We start from the raw sequence: 18427 nt of genomic DNA, 5'->3' as shown, positions 1-18427 counted from the left end.
TCTCCACCCTGGAGGCACCCTGGCTCTATTCATGATAAAGGGCTTTTGTCTGAAACGTTGATTTTCCTGCTACTCGGATGCTGCCTGACCTGTTGTGCTTCTCCAGCACCACCCTGGTCTAAACTCTGGCTTCCAGCATCTGCTGTCCTCACTTTTGCCCTGGGATCTCCCATGTCAATGCGATGGTGAAGAAGGCACAGCAGCACCTCTTCTTCTTCACAAGGCTCAGGCAATTTAGCATTTCCATAAGGACCCTCACCAACCTTTACAGATGTCCCACAGAAAGCATTCTAACTGAGCACATCACAGCTTGGTACAGCAATGGCTCTGCCCAGGACCATAAGAAATCACAGAAAGTTGTGAATACATCCCAACCGTCAAGCAAGCCAACCTCCCATCCATGGACTCCATCTACAATTCTCACTGCCAACATCATCAGAGACCCCACCCACCCTGGTTAAAATCACTTCCAATCTTTTTTCATCAGGCAGAAGATACAGAAGCTTAAACACACGTGCCATCAGGTTCAAGGACAGCTTCTTCCCCACTGTTCTTAGACAGCTGAATGGACCTCTGCAATTTCAAATCTAATGTTGATCTTTCTTTTACATACCTCCTGCACAGCTGTAACTCTGTATGCCTCGCTTTGTTCAATCACCCTATGATCTGTATTTTGCTGTTATAATCTGTCTGTACTGCATGCAAAACAAATCTTTTCACTGTAGTTAGGTACACATGACAGCAATAAATCAAATCAAATCAAGTCTCGATATGCCTGTGATTCTTAGGTATCAGTGGAATTGCCACTCTTCGCCAGTGAGGCCTTGAGGGTATCCCTGAAGCACTTCATCTGTCCACCTGTGCCTCACCAGCCATTTTGGAACAGGGGAGTAGAGCATCCATTTGGGGAGTCTCGGGTCAGTAATGCGGACAATGTACCCAGCCCATTGCAGCCAATCAAGGGTGGCCAGTAACTTCTCTGCTTTCTATCCACCAATGCTGCTAGAACCGCTGAGCTTTCCCAACAATTTCTGTTTTGGTTTCCAACTGATTTGGAGCTGGAAGGGGTGAGGACACAAGGGTGAGATCAGTTGCTGACCTCTTCTGAGTCTTGGGTAGTTACATTAAAATATCAATTGCTGTTCAGCTGGCCTTCCAATATAGATGAGCTGAAGTGCAGATGCAAAAGAGTTCCTGTACATTTTCCGCCGTTCCTTTTCTATCCATGATCATTACTCATGCAGCATTGTTATCAAGTTCAGCATTTATTACTAATACTAATTTCTCATTCAGAAGACGGTGCCTCCTCATTCTGAACCACCACAATCCATGTGGTGTAGTTAAGCCACAGTGCAGTTACAGAGGAAATTCCAAGGATTTATCAAGGTGATGATGAATGAATAGCAATATATTTCCAAGTCAGGACAGTATGGGATTTGGAGGGGAACTTGATAGTGATGGTGGTTCCATTTCTTTTATGCCCTTGTGGCAGAGTTTGAGATTGAAAAATCTTGTTGAAGGTGCCTCTGTGAAATTCTGCAGTGCATCTTGTGAGTGGTAGACTGCTATTACTGTGCATTTGTGATGGAGGGACTGAATACTTTGAGTGGTAGTGCTACCTTTGTCTTAATGGTGCCAAGCTTCTTTATTGTTATTGGAGTTGACTCATTCAGACAAAGGGGAGGATTCCATCAGAATCCTGACTTTTAGCTTCTGGATGGTAGACTTTTAGCACTGGACATTCAGGAGGTGAATTATTCATTCCTTACCTTTTCTTGCAATGATGTTTCTGGTCAATGTGATCTCAAGACGTTGATGGTGGAGAATTCAGTGACGGAGTGCTGTTGAATATCAAAGGGAATTGGTTACATCTCTTCTGTTGCAAATGATATTACCTGGCAATTCTGTGGTGTAAGTCACTTACTATTTTATCTAGGGTGTGGACATGCTGAGATTTGTGAATGCAACTGTCTGACTGTCACTGACCATCTTCACATTTGAGGGAGGCAAACTCATTGATGAAACAGTTCAAGCTTACAGAGCCTAGAGTTGAGATGACTGACATCTAACAACCATCTTTCTTTGTGCTGGTTATGATTTCAACAGTGCAGAGTGTTCACTTCATTCTTACTGACTTCAGTTTTGCAAGGCCTCCTTGGGTTCATACTTAATCATATACCATCTTGATGGTAAGGGTGAACTGAACACTCTCATCTTACCTCTGAAAGTCCAACATGAACCAAGGCTGCAATGAGATCTGAAACCAATTTTATTGGTGAAGTAAGTGTTGCTAACAGCACTGTCAGTGACACCCTCCATTGCATTGCTAACATTAGAGAGTCCACCGATGGGTTATAGTCAGCCAGATCGAATTTCTTCTCTCTGTGTGCCTGGGCAATTTTCCACTATACGGGGGAGATGCCGATGATGTAGCGATGTTGGAGAGCTTGCCTAGAGGTTTTTCTATTTCTGGAGCACAAGTCTTCAACACTACAGTTGGGGAAATATGTTTTCTAGGCCCATAGCTTTTATTCCATCCATTCCATCAGCCACATCTTTTATATTATGTGATTTGGGAGAATGACTCAGATTCTGTCTCACACTCTGCATGGACCTCATCCATACGCTGTGTCTTTCCATAAGTCATATCATGAATAGTACACCTGTGAAGGGTAGGTTGGTGAAGCGGAGCCCAACTAGGCTTTGACATGATGTTGGTTCTCTCAATGCCTGCTACACACCCAGTCTAGTAAATATATCCTTCAGGGCTCAGTCAGTAGTGGTGCGACTGAGCCACTCTTGGTGTTAGACATTGAAGTCCCTCATTCAGAGTACACTCTGTTCCCATTGCTACTCTCAGTGCTGCCTCCCAAGTTGTGTTCAATGTGGAGGAGTGTTCATTAACCAGTTGAGAGGTGGGTGTTAGATATTAATCAACAGGAAGTTTCCTTGTCCATGCTTCACCTGATGCCATGAAAATTGAGTCAATGATAGGAATCCAAGTGCAATTTTTTCCCAACAATATATGCCATGGTGCCATCACCTCTGGTCTGCCGTCCTGGTGGATCACACTATACTTGAGCATAGTGATGGAGGAGTGTTGGATATTAGTTGAAATGTATGACTCCATATGTATGACGATGTCAGGCTCTGTCTTGACAAATCTTTGGGACAGCTCTCCAAATTCTGGCACAGGCTTTCATAAATTTATTCTTTCTCGAAGCTATTTGGTACAACTGACTGCTTGTTAAGCCCAAGCAGAGGGCAGTTAAGAGTTTATCACATTGCTGTGAATCAGCTGAGTAAGGATAACTGGTTACATGCCCAAAGGGAAGAAATTTAGATATTGGCCTTTACTACAACCCAGCTTCATGAACATGGCTGATGCTACTTCTTTTTATAAATATTGCAGAATGATTGCATTAATCAAATTTAAATCCCTGGCTACTGTGGTGAGTTTTGGACTCCAGTCTCTCTCTCTCTCTGAATATTTTTGCAGGCCTCTAGATTCAAATGACTCTGTGATCTAATCATTTTTTAAAAATTCATTAGTCTTATTAATATTTCTTCGAAGTTATCAGCTGCACATGAATTAATCAGATCCCAGTTGTGAAAGTATTGTCATGTATTACTTAATCTTCACTCGAATTAGCAATGCACTATAATTGAAAATGGACAAATAAATTAATTTATTGCAGTACTGCCTTTCAAACAACAAAATAATGATAAACATGTTGACAGAATTGACGATGAAGGGAAATCTGTTGACACAGTAGGAGATTGATCTATGGCTCATGTTAAAAGCCCAAAGCTATCATGTATTATTGTCAAAGGCTTTGCAACTGATGTAGATATTCTGCCATTTTAAGAAGCTTTGCCACTAAGCAATAGCAATAGTGAAGGTGTAAGTGAATGGATGGAGCTTGCTGCTACTACACACTGAGGCAGGCAGCATTCCATTTTTTCAGGTAATCTCATTATTGAGTTGTTCAAAAGAAAGCAATAAAGATTACAAGATATGCACTATTGTTGCCATTACTCACATTCAGCTTTATCAGCACCTTTTTACAAATGTGTGTTTCCTTATCTTTTCCTCCCTTTCTGCCTGTACACAACCTTTAAGTGAAAGGGCTCAGTACACACGTAAATTTATAAGGGCACATCCATACTCAGAAAATGATGGATCTCTGCTCTGTCACTGCCTCAAACTTCAAGTGGTGAGACCTCCACTGTCACAAGATGCTCTGACTGCATATAACAACCTAAGCAATTTCATCGAGGTTGCTCAACGTGCTTGGTAACCTAGGAAGCTGAATATGTGTGAGGTGTGTTGAGTCATTAACATGGAGTTTAACAAACAACAATGCCTGTTATTGAAAATAAAACATGCTGAAAATCACAGTGAGGCAAACAGCATCCATGGAGATAGAACAAGCTAACATTTCGAGTCTAGATGATGCTTCATCACAGCTCTGGTGAAGCATCATCTAGACTCAAAAACTTAGTTTGTTCCCTCTCCATGGATGCTATCTAACCCACTGTGATTTCTAGCATTTATTGTTTTGAACACAGTTTCCAGCATCCGCAGTAATTTGCTCCTAAACAACGCCTCTTAATTGCCAACTCACCAATGCAAACTCACAATGCTGCCTGGCAAAAGCATAGAAGATGCATCATGATGCTCTTGCTATCAAAGTAAGTCTCGCCAGAACACTCTTCTGTTACAAAATCTCACCATAGCCTACATCATGCAGACTCTGACAAGATTCGGCCCAATAATTGTATATATTATCAGGATAAATGATTAATAATTTTATTCCCATGTGCCTTTCAGCGTTTAGCAAGATATACACAGATACCTCATTTGTTAAGTGCCTCATAATCCTCCATAAAATTTAAATTCTCCAAGTGCAAACATTCCCAGATAAAATCTGGAACTTGCTCTCTCTTGAAAATGTACACGATGAAAATACAGGTACAGTTATGCCAAAAGTACAAGTGGGACAGCACAAGCACAACATAAGGAGTTTCAGGATTGAAGGTGATTTAGTGGTTTGGATCAGAAATTGGCTGGCTGAAAGGTGGTGGTTGATGGGAAATGTTCATCCTGGAGCTCAGTTACCAGTGGTGTACCGCAAAAATCTGTTTTGGTGCCACTGCTGTTTGTCATTTTTATAAATGATCTGGAGGTGGGTGTAGAAGGATGGGTTAGTAAATTTGCAGATGTCACTAAGGTAGGCAGAGTTAGGGACAGTGCTGAAGGATGTTGTGGGTTACAGAGGGACATAGATAAGATGCAGACCTGGGTAGAGAAGTAGTAAATTGAGTTTCGGTGCTGGCAGGTGGGACTAGATTAGGTTGGGATATCTGATTGGCATGGATGGGTTGGACCAACAAATCTGTTTCTGTGCTGTACATCTCTATGACTCTATGACTCTCAGTGTCAGGTAGTTCACTTCGGAAGAAGTACCAGGAATGGAGAGTACTGGACTAATGGTAAAATTCTTGGCAGGGTGGCCTGGGACCCTGGTGTTGTGAGGCACCAGTGCTAACCACAAAGCCACCATCCCACCCTCAAGTTGATGATGAAGTTTGCATTCCTGATTACATATTGCAATATCCATACTTAGTTTCATTCCTGCCCAATTATGCAGGATTAAACCTTTGCTCACAAGCCTTGAAACAGCAGAACACAGTGAGAGCACCCTTTACCATCAAAACGCTATCAATCTACAAGCTTATGACTAGTGCTGAAGTTTAACAATAGAAATATAATTGTTCAGAAACCACTTTAGTTATATCAATTTTTCCTGTGATCTCAAATTCAGCAAAGTCAAAGCTGCACAACATCCAGCTTTGTGACAGATATTCCCAATTCTACCAATACTATATTGTACACCATATCTTTAAAACTTTCTTTGTCATGCACTTGTTGGCAATGCACTACTTTTTTTCACAGTCCTGACTGTGAGAAAAAAAGTGGCCCATTTTAGTTCATATCGGGACAAAGTCCATTTTGGACCGCTGCATGAAACAGGCAGCAGTGTTCTATTCCTCACCAGATTTTCATTGCCATTAACATCAACGGACACTATTATCGAATGGTGTGTAAAATAGGCAATCAAGCAAGTGCAGCAGTTGGAGCATGGAGATACAGTGAGGGTATATGTTCTAAATATTTTCTGTGATTGTAAAGAATAACATTGTGTGTTGATCCTCAGCATTTCAAGGCAATAGCTGACTGTTGCATGGCATACGTTGTAGATCTTCCATAATTACCTAGATTCTGATAAGTTACCAAAGAAAATTGCAAAAGAAAACATTGCAGAAAGCTGAAACACAAAGGGACAAGATCAGATGTCATAGAAAGAGCAATCCAAACGTTGAAAGCAGGCTGAAAGAAACAGCCTACTGCTTCACTAGATACCAAAATTTCCATCTTCCCATTTGATTATAGGACCACCTCTCAAGCACTTCAGGGATAGCTCAGGCAGAGTTGTTAAGGGGAGAAGACGATACACCAGATTAAATATGATCTCCGATCGGGGGGAGGGCGGAGGTGAAATGGCATCAGGAATGCCAATGTCGGACCCAAGACTCCAGCAAGCGAGAGAGACAGTTTGCTTCTGGGGATGAAGTTTAGTGTAGGACCCATCGGATTGACCCTGCATCGTTAAGAGGCATGGTCAACATGAGGTCAGGTCCAGTGGTGAATAAAGTTCGGGTGGGTGCAACAGTCCTGAAAAAGTATGTGGACCATATGAAAGCTGCAAACTCAGTGCAGGAGCAAAACGTGCCCAGCACCAGGACAAAATTTCTGACTGTTCCGGAACCTAAGGATTCTCCACCTTCATCAAGCACTGAAGATGCTTTGGTATCTGAGATGGACACAGCGGATATTGCCACCTCAATGCCTTTGTCTCCTGAAGAAGGGAATGAATTGCTTCTGCAACACTCTGGGTGCAAGAGGCGATCTACTGTGCATTTCATGCCACCCATATCAGATTTAGAGTTGAAGAAGCCTGACCCGGTGCTAAAATACCCCAGTAGGAGCTACAAAATAAAAACAGGCTTATAACTCAGATGCAGAGAGATGTAGTGATTGTAACAAGGTCAGCCAGGTGGACCTCATTGAATGTGAGTTCCCGGTTTGGGGCTGTTAATCTGGTCCAATCAAGGAGACATGGTTGACAGGTAAGAACAGGAATGTCAGAGGTTCTGTTCACTCTGAGAGCTGTCTCTGGGGGAGCTGGATAATTGTCAAGAACTCTCCATGTGTAAGTAAAGGGTGACTTGGTGATGGGATACTGGCCTCAGGTATGGCATTTCAAGAAATATGCCACATAAAAGGTTATTGTGCAAGGCAGGTGTTCATGGTGTTGAGGACAATACAATAGCATGTTGAGGGTTGATCCGATGGGCCAATGAGCTGAGGAGTAGCAGGTGGAGTTTAATTTAGATAGATGTGAGGTGTTGCATTTTGGAAAGGAAAATCAGGGCAGGACTTATACACTTTATGGTAAGGTCCTGGCGAGTATTGCAAAGCAAAAAGACCTTGGAGTGCAAGTTCATAATTCCTTGAAGGTGGAGTCACAGATAGACAAGGTACTGAAGGAAGGATTTGGTCAGTGCATTGAATATAGGAGTTGGGAGGTCGCCATTTTTGGAAAACTGCTTTCAATTCTAGTCTCCCTGCTATAGGAAAGATGTTGTTAAACTTGAATGGGTGCTGAAAAGATTTACAAGGACGTTGCCAGTGTTGGAGGGTTTGAGCTGTAGGGAGAGGCTGAATAGGCTGGGGCAGTTTTCCCTGGAGCATTGGAGGCTGAGGGGTGACCTTATATAAGTTTATTAAATCATGAGCAGCCAAGATAAGGTGAATGACCCTAAGGAAGGGAAGTTCAAAACTAGGGGCATATTTTTAAGGTGAGAGGAGAAAGTTTTGAAAAGGATAGGAAGGGCCACATTTCTACACAGAGAGTGGTTCATGTGTAGAATGAACTGGCAGAGAAAGTGATGGATGCAGGTGCAGTTACAGCATTTAAAAGACATTTGGATAAGTTCAGGAAAAGGAAAGGTTTGGAGGAATATGAGCCAAGCGCAGGCGAGTGGGACTGGTTTAGGTTGTGAATATGGTTGGCATGGACTGGTCAGACTGAAGAGTCTGTTAGGATATAGTGAGGTCTGCAGATGTTACAAAGCCAAAGTCGATAAAGTATGGCGCAGGAAAAGATGTAGCAGGTCAGGCAGCATCTGAGAAGCAAAAGAATCAATGTTTCAGGCATAATCCTTCATCAGGACTCATGAAGGGTTATACCTGAAACATTGAGTCTCTGGCTCCTCAGATGCTGCCGTTTCCTGCGCCACACTTTATCAACTCTGAAGGGGCTGTTTCCATGCTGTTTGGTCTCTAAGTCTTCATGTAGATGTAGGTAGAGTCTTGAAATTCCTGAAAATCCAATGTCCTATTGTCCCAAAGCTGTTCCCCTAATCTCCAACTTCAATGGAGAATATCAGAAACCTTAAAGAAATGGCACAGATTTTAGCCATCTGTCATTTCAGAGGGTTGTGCTGATTTCTCACTGATGTTATGGAAAACCCCTATATGTCACATGGTTCAGAGAGAATTCATTACCCTGGAACAAAATAGCAAGAGAGATAAGATCATAATAAGTAGTAATCACCAGCATGTTAAAGCAATGTGAGTTCAGCACACCACCAGTACGTTGCATATCAAGCATGGCCACAAGGCTCAAACATCTTATTGGATGTAATTATTAAGACCACACAACAGGAGGTTTCTAATACATTTAGATGGAAAATTATGTAGGGACATAACCTTTGTATCTAAATTTCCAATTAATGACTCCATTTTGCAAGCTTTACAGTAGCAGCTTCAGTCTCAACACTCTACCCCATGGTTACATCAATATAAATATTATTTGTACTTCATACATAGCACCGTAACAGATCCATTATTATTCAGAGAAAAAATGCAATAAGTCACATTGCTAGACCTCAAGAATTGGCTGTTTGTGTTTCAGATTTGGATCTATTCCCATTTTTATCTTGTTTTCACAAAACTGAAGGAAGAAACTTCACAACAAAAATGTGGGAAGGAATAGATCAGTTCCAGCACACTAGAATTTTCTACTTTCTAGATCTGACAAGATAGTCAGCATCAACACTGGTTAATTGTCTGATCACCACATGGAACTTTAATGCTGATCTTGCTCTCTGTGTACCTTCGCTGCAGCCATAACAGTGTATTCCTTACCCTATTCTATTACCCTAAAGTACATGTTGGGTCTGATCTGCCCATACTGCATGCAAAACAAAACTTTTCACTGTACTGAGGTATATGTGACAATAATAAATCAAATCAAATCACTAAACAATATCCAAAGGAGAAGCATTATATGTAGACTGGGAATGCTTTACCTTAGCACCAAGGAGATGGAACAAACTAATTTCCATTCTTAGACCTCTGAGTTTTTCAAGCTCCTCCAGGATGATTTTAGTTCCACCAGCTATTAAAGGGTGAAAAGAAAATTATCTCCTCTGGATTTCATTCTGTACCCGATGAAAACGGTGCTAGATTTACAATTTAAAGGTATAGAATCATAGAACTTAAAGTACATAAACAGACTATTGTGTCACAAAAGAGTTATCCAACTAAATCCATTCTGTAGCTCTATCTCCATAGCCCTCTGAATTCATCACTTTCAAATATATATTAAGTTTTGTTTTGAAACTTTGTATGGAATCTGCATCCTCCAGTTTCCTAGGCTGCGCATTCCACATCTTAACAACTCGCTGAGTAACGAAGTTTATCCTCATCTCACTCCTAGCTCTCTTGCTGACAATCTTGAAATGGTGACTCCTCTTTACTGACAAACCAACTAGTGGAATCAGAAGATCCTTTTTTATCCTGGCAAAATTATTCATAATTTTGAGCACCTTAACAAGGCCACCTCTTAATCATCTCTGTTACAAGGAGAATAAGCACAATTCCTCTAATCTTTTCCTGTATCTAAAATCCTTCATTCCTGGTATCATTACCAAAAATCTCCTTTGAACTCTCTCCAGACCTTTAACATCCTTCCTTAAATACAGTGCCAGAGCTGAACACAATACACTAATGTATTCTGATCAATGAATTATAGAGGCATGGTATCACTTCCTTGCTTTCATACTTTATGCCTCTATTTATAAATGTGAGGATCCTGTAAGCTTTTTTAACAATTGTTTCAACTTACCTGGCCACCTTCAGAAAGTTATGCAAGTGAACCCCAAGATATCTCTGCTTCTGTACTCCCCTCAGAGTTGTACCATTGAGCCTGTATTGTCTTTCTGTGTTTCTTCTACGGGCGGCATGCTGGCACAGTGGTTAGCACTGCTGCCTCACAGCGTCGGAGACCCGGGTTCAATTCCCGCCTCAGGCGACTGACTGTGTGGAGTTTGCACGTTCTCCCCGTGTCTGCGTGGGTTTCCTCCGGGTGCTCCGGTTTCCTCCCACAGTCACAAAGATGTGCAGGTCAGGTGAATTGGCCATGCTAAATTGCCCATAGTGTTAGGTAAGGGGTAAATGTAGGGGTTTGGGTGGGTTGCGCTTCGGCGGGTCGGTGTGGACTTGTTGGGCCGAAGGGCCTGTTTCCACACTGTAATGTAATCTAATCTAATCAAAATGCAAGACCTTACATTTCTATGCATTAAAACTGATTTGCCAGGTGTCTGACCATTTGGCCAACTTGTCAATGAAACCACTCAGCATCATTCTCACAATTCACTGTTCTGCCTAACTGACTATCATCTGCAAATTTAGAGATGTTGCCCTCAATACCATCTCCAAATCATTTATATAAATCAGAAAAACCAAATCCTGGGAAACATCACTTTCCAATCTGAGAAATACCTATCTATACGTACCCTCTTTTTTCTACCTTTTATCCAATTTCTAAACCATGCTGCCAATTTCACATCAAACCCAAACACTTCCAATTTGCTAACCAACTGTCATGTGACATTGCATCAAATGCTTTCTAAAAGTTCAAATACATCACATTCACAGCACTCCCCTCATCCACTGCCTGTGTCAGCTCATCAAAGAATTCAATTAAATTTGTCAGCCCTGATCGGCCCTTGACAAAAGCCAAGTATTAACTTCTCTTTCTCTATGTCATATTAATTTATTTCATATTATGGCTTCCATTAGTTTTCCTGTTATTGATGTCAAGCTGACAGGTCTGTCATTTCCTAGGTTATCCTTTGCCCCTTCCTTATACAATGGCATCGCATTTGCAATCCTCCAGTCCTTGGGATAAATCCTGTGCTCAGAGAGGCCTAGAGAAGCCTCTTCTTTCTCTATCACTGCACTGCTCAGTTGCTTAACACAGACATTTTCAATAAGGCCATTTTCACCATTTTCCAATTTTGGTAAAGACAGAAACAAAGTACTCATTTACTAACTCTGCCATGCCCTTTACTTCAGTGAGCAGTTTACCCTGCTTGTTCCTTATGGGCCCCACTCTATTCTTCACTAGTCTTTTCTACTTAATATACTTAAGAACCACGTTGCTAGTAAATAAGTTGAAATTCCTTCCATGATAAGTTTGAAAAGTGAATAAAAAACAACAGTAATTTGTGAACAAGTACCGGAAAATTTATCATATATTTGACCAACTTACAAAGCACTAACTGGTTTGCTATTACCATATGAAGAAAGAAACCTAGTTATCCCTCAGACCCAAACCCTGTAGTTCACTCTTCCTGTCTTCATGATGTTTACAAATGGTCTATGAATACAACCTTTCTATTATCACTCACACCGCAAGAATTTTAGAAAGGAACCTCAAGATCAGTTTTGTTCCAGATGTCTGACTGCCGGCCTACAATTTCCAAATCATTCTGTAACAGAATTCTTAATTATGAACCCAAAAGCATTTGCCCAACATAAATACAGTGGAAACAAATATCTAAATATATGCATCAGAACAAGTCGTGAAAGCTCTAGTCCTTCATTGTTACTGAGTCTATTTCCCAGGACTGTTTCTCACATCTTTCTGTGAGAACCATCAGTGCACAGATGACAATGGTTCAAAAATGGCCTTCTCATGGATGAACAAATCCTTTAATTTCCTTTAAGTTAACTTCACCTTTAGAACACTTAGAGATTCAGGAACTAATTGATCAGGATCCAGAGGATAGGTTGGGGAAGAACTTGACGGGAGTATCACATCTGAAACTAAGTTGCTATATTCAGTGTAGACTTTATGAATTGGTGAAGAATGTTCATAGTTGAAACTTTATTGCTGGAACAGCACAGCAGGTCAGGCAGCATCCAGGGAATCTCCTGTTCCCTGGATGCTGCCTGACCTGCTGTGCTGTTCCAGCAATAAAGTTTCAACTTTGATCTCCAGCATCTGCAGACCTCACTTTCTCCTCGAAGAATGTTCATAAGCAGTTTTTATTGATATATTTGGGAAGAAGCATGCCATTTGGTCCAACAAGTCTACTTAGCTGAGCCAATATTTATTTTCCCTTCTGTAGCTGCTAAACATAACCTTTCAAAGTTTTATTTTCTCTCCCCTCTCCTGACCAGGTTCACTCCGAGCAGCGGAATCTCTCCTTGGGTGTTGTAGATCCTCTCATGCCTTGCCCAAGTAGCCATTATTCATACCTAACCACTGACAGTGAGTTGAAATAGGCTGTCTAGATCCAAACCCCAATCTATTCTCACCTCAGATCAATGCAACTGGAAATCATATTGCTTCTGTTAAACACCAGGGTGAGAAATCCTTAGTAATGTTTCATTACTGGAACCAGATGCTATTGGATTGATCAGAGTCACAGAAGGACTAATTTCATGATATACTAAACTGAGGGGAAAAGCAAGGTCAACTTGTTTTGAAAATTCATCACTATGTGGCTGTCAACTTTGATGAATTTGGTGAAATTGTTAAAAACTTAATATCAGAAGCTTGAGAATTCCTATTCTGTTGACTTTTTCAGCTCCTCACATGATGCTTCAATATCACAGCAATTATACAAAGACTATAGTATTTTTGAGGATGAAAATCTGGTCATGAATCTACAACTTTCAGAACAAAGTGGAAGTGATTATTTGTTGCATACCTCCATTCCCCACCTACTCATGCATCTGTCCAGACGGATCTTAAATGAATCTACCGTGCCTGCCTCTACCATCTCTGCTGGCAATGTGTTCCAAACACCCACCATCCTCTGTGTGAAGTACTTACCGCATGTATCCCCCTTAAAGCTCCCACCTCTCACCTTGAAAGCATGACCTCTGGTTATTGAATTCTTCACCCTGGGAAAAAGCTTGTCTCTATCCACCCTGTCTATACCCTCCATGATTTTGTAAACCTCAATCAGGTCCCCCCTCAATCTCTTTTTTCTAGCAAAAATAAACCTAACCTACTCAATCTCTCTTCATAGCTAGCACCTTCCATACAGGGAGCATCCTCGTAAACCTTCTCTGCACCCTCTCCAAAGCGTCCACATCCTTTTGGTAATGTGGCGACCAGAACTGTACACAGTATTCTAAATGCGGCCGAACCAAAGTATTGTACAATTTTAACATGACTTGCCAGCTCTTATACTCAATACCCCGTCCAATGAAGGCAAGCGTACTATATGCCTTCTTGACCACTCTATCCACCTGTGCAGCAACCTTCAGGGTACAATGGACCTGCACTTCCCGATCGCTCTGCCCATCAACTATAGCAAACTAGAGTTTATTGTCTAACAATGTTTGTCAAAATCTGATAACATTTCTTGGCAGGAACAGAAATAAAACATGAAATTCACAACTAATTATTTCAAAATTAGCTGTAAAGGCTGGAAACAGAACAAAATGCCTTTTGCAGAATGCAAACAAATTATACTAAAATTCACGATCAACAAGCAGGACTCAAACTGAGATTAAAATTGTTTCTAGGACTAAATATGTGAGTGGATTGGCAAGGTACAGCTCAGCTCTCTCCAGACAATTCCTGAGTTGTAAATAGTTGGCATAAATAGAATAAACTTAATAGTCTCCTTCTGTGCTATTAAATTTGGTTCTTCCAGCATCTTTGAGAATATGTCTTCTGTACAATGCAGTTTATATGTGCAATAATTCAGTCACATTTCCTGCCATATGTTAAGCATTCAATGAGTGATCATAACGATGTGTCATGCATCAAAATGCAATTCAACCATGCAAGACAAGATCTTTTTTCTATTTCTTCAAGTATTTCAAGCATAACTAAAAAGTCTAGCAAATAGTCATTCTTCTTGAATGGGGACAGTCTACATAGCAAAGGTACACTCACAATACTGGTAGAGATCGAATTTTAAGATTCTGATCCAGTGATAATGATGGACTGGTGATGTATTTCCAAGAGTGGCCTTTTATTTGGAAGGGAACTTCTAGCTGGTAGAGTTTTTGTTGTTCTACACAGCAGAGGTTGAGGGTTTCGAAGATGCTGTCACAAAACGTTTGGCAAGTTACTGCAATGCATCTTGTAAAGTGTATTCTGCAGCCACATTGGAGGGAGTTAATGCTTAACTTGGTGGATGGGATGCCAGTCAAGTGGGAGACTTTAAACCCACTTTTTGGTGGAGCTGCACTCATTCAAGTAAGTGGAGAGTATTCCATCATACTCCTGACTTGGGCTTTGTAGATGGAAGACAGAAACAAAATCGGAAATTACTGGAAAAGCTAAGCAGGTCTGGTAGAATCTATGAAGAGAAATCAGAGTTAACATTTCAGGTTCGCTGACCCTTCGGGGAAATTAAGACATGAATTACTCACTGGTAAATTCCATGATTCTGACTGGATTGTGGGTAGCCACATGTGATGATACTGCTCCTTTAACAAGGTTATGCTGTCCTTGAATTCTTTTCAGAGAGTTAGTAAAAGCAGTGACTCCGAAAAGTCTAGGTTTGAAGGGTTTTAGGGCCAGTTTGATCATAGCTGACAGAAACTGCCTCAGATAAAGGCTTTCAAATTAAAAACAAATGCTTGTTGAATGAAAGAGGAATGGCCAGTTCTTCCAGCTCAGCTTTTCTCGGATTTGTTTTGGTTTTTAGCAGTCTGGCTATTCACTGAAAGCAGTCAGTCAGTTTTGAGGTTGCTGGTCAGAGAAACAGCTACACGGAAGAAGGTGGTCCATGCTGAATCTCTCCCCCATCTCTCTCTGTCTCCTGTATTTGATTTTTCCTTTTTTTTTGCCAAGGGGAGTTTGTGAAGATTGTTGCAAATATTTGGGATAGCATCGGTAAATTGCGGTAATCTGTTGGGTTTTCAGATAGGTTAAGTTATTCTGTATTCTGTTCTCTTTTTGTTTGCATTTCATTCAGTAATCTTGAGAATAAAGTCTGTTTTGTTTAAAATTAAGTGGTTTGACCAACTGCATCCCTCCTGGAACATCCGCTCTACACCTCCTTAAAACAACTGACAAATTTGGGGTCTGGTTTACTTTCTTGAAGTGTTTTGAGGGAGTCTGGCCTGGTCCATAACACACAGTATTTATACTGTTGGCGCAGTTAAACTTCTGATTAATGGTGATTCACAAATGGCACTTATCTAAATGGAGAGAAACGTCAGGTGCTCCAGTGCAGAGGGATCTGGGTATTCCGAGATCATGAGTCACAGAAAATGAAGGTGCAGGTACAGCAGATAATAAAATGGAGTGTTGGCTTTTAGAGCGAAAGGAATAGAATGTAAAGATAAGGAAATAGAATTGCCCCTATACACAGTCGCACCCGAAATATTGCGCACAGTTTTGGTCCTGTTATTTGAGGAAAGATTTAGAGGCATTGAAGGCAGTTCAGAAGAGGTTCACTAGATTGATCCCAGAGATGGGGGTTTGTCAAACGAAGAGAGATTGAACAGCTTAGACCTGTACTGTCAAGAGTTTAGAAGAATCTGGGGAGATCATATTCAAAACAATAAAAGGTATGGATAAAATAGGTGTGGAGTGATGCTTCCTCTTGTGGGGTATTCTAGGACAAGAGGCCATAGTCTTAGAATAAGGGATAGCAAATTTAAAATAGAGTTAAGAAAAACTTCTTCTCCCAAAGGATTGTGAATCTGTGAAATTTGCTTCCCCAAGGTGCAGTGGTGCTGGGACAGTAAGTAAACTTAAGGAGGAGTTAGATGGCTTTTTAATTGGTAATGGGTTAAAGGGTTGTGGGGAGAAGGTAAGAATTGGGGGTGAGGAGTATATCAGCTATGATCGAATGATTTTTAACTTTGTACACCCCACTCCAACACCGGCATCTCCAAATCATTCAAAATCTCAGGTTTTAACACACAGAAGAACACGGGTTCCCTCCAAGCCAGCACTATCCTGAGTTGGAATTGTTGTTCCGTCATTGTCACTGGCTCATTCCCTGACCTGACAACAATGGGCCTACATGTGGAGATATTTAAGCAGACAACTCGCTATCGTCTTAATAAGACCATACGATATAGGAGCAGAAGCAGGTCATTTATCTTGAAGTGTACAGGAATCAAGGCTTCGGGGGGGGGGGGGGGGGGGGAGGCAGGAAAGTGGACGTGAGAATTGCCGGATCAGCCATGATCTCATTGAATGATGGAGTCGGCTCGAGGGGCCGAACGGCCCTCTCCCGTTCCCATTTCTTCTGGTCTTATTTAAGCAGAGTCTTATCTGGGGACAAAGCGATCCATCTGGAAAGAAAGGTTGTGAAAGCTGATGTGAGACTTGCAATTTGCCACTGAGGCTGAACAAGTACTGCTCATTCTAGGAGAAACCTGGGAGTTGCCTTTCCTTGCCCGAGCTAAACAGGGAGTTTTCTCACTCTGATCAGCTGCCCGGCTCTATCTGATTGAACGTCAGCAACCCTTCAGAGGCTTCAAACCGCTAATCGTTGGTCACTGCCAAAATCATTTCCTGCATCACAACACAGTGAACTTCAAAAGCACTTCATTGAACAGCAAGAAAGTATCTTGTGCGGTCCCGAGACGAGAAAGGCTTTTTCAATGCAAGGCAAGCCCTTCTGGACACACACATGCACAGAGTGCGTGGATTTGGTTTTGTTTCCATGAGCTTCATTTAGAATCAGATCTGGTGTTGGTTCCCTCTCCGACAGATGTGTGATTGAGCGAAGATGGCAAAGTGACACGGCTCTGTAACAAGCTGGGAAGGTATGGCAGGAGAACGCGAACTTCAGATAGGGCACATCCCGGACTGGCATAGCCCAGCACTTACACACACTCGGCAGGTTCCCGAGCCCCGCCAGTTAGGGGATGTGACACAAATGCAGGTTCAAGTCTAAAACATGAATACGGAGAATATAGAGCTTGAAAAAATGGATCACAATTAGTTCAGCGATCATTTCACACAGAGATGCAGAAAGTCTCGGTAAAATAAAAATGAACCCCTATTTAAAACAAGAATAAAACATACCGAGATGTACCGACTCCAAACGGCTGGAAAGCTGATGGATTAACTCCCTTTAAAAATAACTAGTCCATTCCTTTTGCTTGCCTGCAGCGCTGATCTGGTTGCACACAACTGCCAGATGTTATCCAGTTTTTGCACGGTTTGCAACGACACACACACACACACACACACACAAAATCGCCTGGTCAGGGTCAAGTTCGTTCAGAAACAGAAAATCTCAACGCGACACCGAGGAGCGAACAGCCTGGGTCCTCCCTCTCCGTTTGCTAATGCCCGGGCTCTGACGATCAGCTGGAGATGGAGAGCTCTCAGTAACCCCCCCCCCCCCCCCACCACCACCAGCTCCTAACGCTGTTGCTGTTACAAACACAGCCCTCCCTCGTTTCCACTTCAAAGGTCCTTCTACTGCAATTTCTCAGTCGGGAAAAACGGAAGACCAAAAAAATAAGCAAACACAGCAATGTTAGTTTGTGCAGTCAGAAAGGGAAAGAGCACCCTCCGTGGAGAACTCATTTTTACAATAAACTTGCAAGAAGATTCTATACTGATCGGTGGTGTTTACATCGATCTGGAATACGTAGATACTTAGCAGTAGTGCAGCGGAATGGGACTGGTACTGCCCATGGATCTGGAGAGAGTAGGCATTAAACCTCATCCGTGTTTTTGTTTATTATTTCAATGTTCTTGTTTCACTTCCTGCCCAAGGTTCAGCAACTCCACAACCATGTCTTTCTTCTAATGTCTTTTGTGTGCAACCCCATCTGCAAACGTGCCCTTTGAAGTGTGCAATCGTTGTGATCTTGCCTTTCTCAGGAGCACTTATATTGTCATCAAATGATGAAGGGCGGCGGTAATGTACCGCGAATGATGGAGATTTCACACACACCAGGAAGGGTGCTGAAGAAACTCAGCAGGTCTGGCAGCATCTGCAGTCAGAGAAGCTTGGAGTCCAACATTGTTTATCTTCTGAACTCAGTCGGGTTCCCAAAAAA

The 18427-nt window shown here is 41.8% G+C and overlaps 1 protein-coding gene across 1 annotated transcript in view; it reads right to left on the bottom strand.

The window, feature by feature from the left end:
- rab27b (RAB27B, member RAS oncogene family) overlaps window positions 1-17677 on the bottom strand; it is a 137766-nt gene extending 120089 nt beyond the window's left edge. Inside the window, exon 1 of the mRNA XM_043721496.1 lies at window positions 17439-17677. The gene's annotated coding sequence lies outside the window, so the exon portion shown is untranslated. The remainder of the gene's footprint in view (window positions 1-17438) is intronic.
- Window positions 17678-18427: the final 750 nt, after the last annotated feature.

This window comes from Chiloscyllium plagiosum, chromosome 1 (assembly GCF_004010195.1).
Source record: "Chiloscyllium plagiosum isolate BGI_BamShark_2017 chromosome 1, ASM401019v2, whole genome shotgun sequence".
NCBI classification, from domain to species: domain Eukaryota; kingdom Metazoa; phylum Chordata; class Chondrichthyes; order Orectolobiformes; family Hemiscylliidae; genus Chiloscyllium; species Chiloscyllium plagiosum.
Note: the sequence above shows the minus strand (reverse complement) of the source record. Positions and strands in the feature narration are given on the sequence as shown.